A 4,280-nucleotide genomic window follows, 5' to 3' on the forward strand; every position below is an offset into this window, starting at 1 on the left:
AGGTTACAGGGGGTACCGGTACCGAGTCAATGTGTACAGGTTACAGGGGGTACCGGTACATGAGTCAATGTGTACAGGTTACAGGGGGTACCGGTACAATCAGAGTCAATGTGTACAGGTTACAGGGGGTACCGGTACCGAGTCAATGTGTACAGGTTAGAGGGGGTACCGGTACCGAGTCAATGTGTAAAGGTTACAGGGGTACCGGTACCGAGTCAATGTGTACAGGTTACAGAGTCAATGTGGGGTTACAGGGGTACAGAGTCAATGTGCACAGGTTACAGGGGTACCGGTACCGAGTCAATGTGTACAGGTTACAGGGGGTACCGGTACAGAGTCAATGTGTACAGGTTACAGGGGGTACCGGTACCGAGTCAATGTGTACAGGTTACAGGGGGTACCGGTACAGAGTCAATGTGTACAGGTGACAGGGGGTACCGGTACCGAGTCAATGTGTACAGGTTACAGGGGGTACCGGTACCGAGTCAATGTGTATAGGTTACAGGGGGTACCGGTACAGAGTCAATGTGTACAGGTTACAGGGGGGTACCGGTACCGAGTCAATGTGTACAGGTTACAGGGGGTACAGGTACCGAGTCAATGTGTACAGGTTACAGGGGTACCGGTACCGAGTCAATGTGTACAGGTTACAGGGGGTACCGGTACCGAGTCAATGTGTACAGGTTACAGGGGGTACCGGTACCGAGTCAATGTGTACAGGTTACAGGGGGTACCGGTACAGAGTCAATGTGTACAGGTTACAGGGGTACCGGTACCGAGTCAATGTGTACAGGTTACAGGGGGTACCGGTACAGAGTCAATGTGTACAGGTTACAGGGGGTACCTGTACCGAGTCAATGTGTACAGGTTACAGGGGGTACCGGTACAGAGTCAATGTGTACAGGTTACAGGGGGTACCGGTACCGGTACCGAGTCAATGTGTACAGGTTACAGGGGGTACCGGTACCGAGTCAATGTGTACAGGTTACAGGGGGTACCGGTACCGAGTCAATGTGTACAGGTTACAGGGGGTACCGGTACCGAGTCAATGTGTACAGGTTACAGGGGGTACCGGTACCGAGTCAATGTGTACAGGTTACAGGGGGTACCGGTACCGAGTCAATGTGTACAGGTTACAGGGGGTACCGGTACAGAGTCAATGTGTACAGGTTACAGGGGGTACCGGTACCGAGTCAATGTGTACAGGTTACAGGGGTACCGGTCACCGAGTCAATGTGTAGAGGTTACAGGGGGTACCGGTACCGAGTCAATGTGTACAGGTTACAGGGGGTACCGGTACAGAGTCAATGTGTACAGGTTACAGGGGTACCGGTACCGAGTCAATGTGTACAGGTTACAGGGGGTACCGGTACAGAGTCAATGTGTACAGGTTACAGGGGGTACCGGTACCGAGTCAATGTGTACAGGTTACAGGGGGTACCGGTACAGAGTCAATGTGTACAGGTTACAGGGGGTACCGGTACAGAGTCAATGTGTACAGGTTACAGGGGGTACCGGTACCAAGTCAATGTGTACAGGTTACAGGGGGTACCGGTACCGAGTCAATGTGTACAGGTTACAGGGGGTACCGGTACAGAGTCAATGTGTACAGGTTACAGGGGGTACCGGTACAGAGTCAATGTGTACAGGTTACAGGGGGGCTCAATGCACATAGCCCAGGTGGCCATTGGATTAGTTGTAGAAGTCTTATGGCTTGGGGGTAGAAGCTGTTAAGGAGCTCCTGTACCGCTTGCCATGCGGTAGCAGTGAGAACAGTCTATGACTTAGGTGACTGTAGTCTCTGACAATTTTTTTGGGCCTTCCTCTGACACCGCCTAGCATATAGGTCCTGGATGGCAGGAAGCTTGGCGCCAGTGATGTACTGGACTGTACACGCTACCCTATGTAGCACCTTGCGGTCAGAGGCCGAGCAGTTGCCATACCCGACCATGATGCAACCGTTCAGGATGCTCTCGATGGTGCAGCTGTAGAACTTTTTTAGGCTCTGGGGACCCATGCCAAATCTTTCCATTCTCCTGAGGGGGAAAGGTGTTGTCGTGCCCTCTTCACAACTTTCTTGGTGAGTTTGGACCATGATTGTTTGTTGGTGATGTGGACACCAAGGAGTTTCAAACTCTCGACCCGCTCCACTACAGCCCCATTGATGTCAATGACGGCGTGTTCTGCCCTCCTTTTCCTGTAGTCCATGATCATCTCCTTTGTCTTCCTCACGTTGAGGGAAAGGTTGTTGTCCCGGCATCGCACTGCCAGGTCTCTGACCTCCTCCCTATAGTCTCATTGTTGTCGCAGTCGTGGGTGAACAAGGAGTACAGGAGGGGACTAAGCACGCACCCATGAGAGGCCCCCGTGTTGTGGGTCAGCGTGGCAGATGTGTTGTTACCTACCCTTACCACCTGGGGGCAACCGGTCAGGAAGTCCAGGATCCAGTTGCAGAGAGAGATGTTTAGTCTCAGGGTCCTTAGCTTAGTGATGAGCATTGTGGCCACTATGGTGTAGAACGCTAAGCTGTAGTCAATGAAAAGGTGTTCCTTTTGTCCAGGTGGGAAAGGGCAGTGTGGAGTGCGATTGAGATTGTGTCATTTGTGAATCTGTTGGGGGCGGTATGTGAATTGGAGTGGGTGTAGGGTTTCCGGGATGATGGTGTTGATGTGACCAGCCTTTTAATGGCTACCGATGTGAGTGCTACAGGGCGGTAGTCATTTAGTTACCTTTGCTTTCTTTGGCACAGGGAGAGATATTGATTTCAGCTAATGGATTTCATTCAGTTATTAAAATCAAATCCAGGAATAGCTTTACTGCTTGTTGGGAGGGTTAGGCTACACTTTACTCTAATGCTCTGTCATAAAGGCTACATAACACTGTCTTAACACTGTTATAACACTGTCATAGCAGATGGGGCAACTTTGACTTTGAGAGATGGATAAACAGAGTTGATGATGTTTATCACCGTTACCGGGTGAACGGTTAGACTGGCCCCTCTTATGATGTGTTACAGACTCAATGTTGTGAGACAGACTTTCAGCCTGACTGCAATGGGAACCAAATCCCAGGTCTGACACAGCGAAGGTATCTGTCTGTTGTAATGACATTACTGTCCCTGGCACAGAGAACATGTCAGGGAGTTAGTTATTGTCTGTGAGACACAGTCTCATGACTGGCTGCTGAGCAATGAAGTCAACCACATTACCAACAGCAGCCTCAGAGCCCATCACACTGTGTTCGTTGTGTTTGGAATGGAGGCACATACTCAAACGTGTTGCTTTCGTGCTAAATGAAAACCATGGCTGTCTTGAGAGACACTTTGGGTTTGAGAGTTATGCACCCTCTGGTTACCCCTTCTCACTTGTAACACCCACACACGTAAGCATGTGCATAGACATATGTACACATACATGCACATACAGACACGCGCACGCACAAACATGCACACACACACACACACATACACAGACAAGATTCCCTAGTTTCTATGGCAACATTTAAATATTGTGTTTCTCTCACTGTTCTCTCCTCCTCTCTCTCATCTCTCTCTCTATCTGTCCTATCTCTCTCTCATCTCTCTCATCTCTCTCTCTGTCCCCACTCTCTCCCTCCCTGTCCCATCTCTCTCTCTCTCCCTGTCCCATCTCTCTCTCTCCCTCTCTCATCTCTCTCTCTCTCCCATCTCGCTCTCATCTCTTTCAATTCAATTCAATTCAAGGGCTTTATTGGCATGGGGAACGTGTTAACATTGCCAAAGCAAGTGAGGTAGATAATATATAAAGTGAATATATAAAGTGAAATAAACAATAAAAATGAACAGTAAACATTACACATACAGAAGTTTCAAAACAATAAAGACATTACAAATGTCATATTATATATATACAGTGTTTTAACAATGTACAAATGGTAAAAGACACAAGATAAAATAAATAAGCATAAATATGGGTTGTATTTACAATGGTGTATTCTTCACTGGTTGCCCTTTTCTCGTGGCAACAGGTCACAAATCTTGCTGCTGTGATGGCACACTGTGGAATTTCACCCAGTAGATATGGGAGTTTATCAAAATTGGATATGTTTTCGAATTCTTTGTGGATCTGTGTAATCTGAGGGAAATATGTCTCTCTAATATGGTCATACATTGGGCAGGAGGTTAGGAAGTGCATCTCAGTTTCCACCTCATTTTGTGGGCAGTGAGCACATAGCCTGTTTTCTTTTAAGAGCCATGTCTGCCTACGGCGGCCTTTCTCAATAGCAAGGCTATGCTCACTCTC

The sequence above is a fragment of the Oncorhynchus gorbuscha genome, linkage group LG14 (genome assembly GCF_021184085.1).
Source record: "Oncorhynchus gorbuscha isolate QuinsamMale2020 ecotype Even-year linkage group LG14, OgorEven_v1.0, whole genome shotgun sequence".
NCBI lineage: Eukaryota > Metazoa > Chordata > Actinopteri > Salmoniformes > Salmonidae > Oncorhynchus > Oncorhynchus gorbuscha.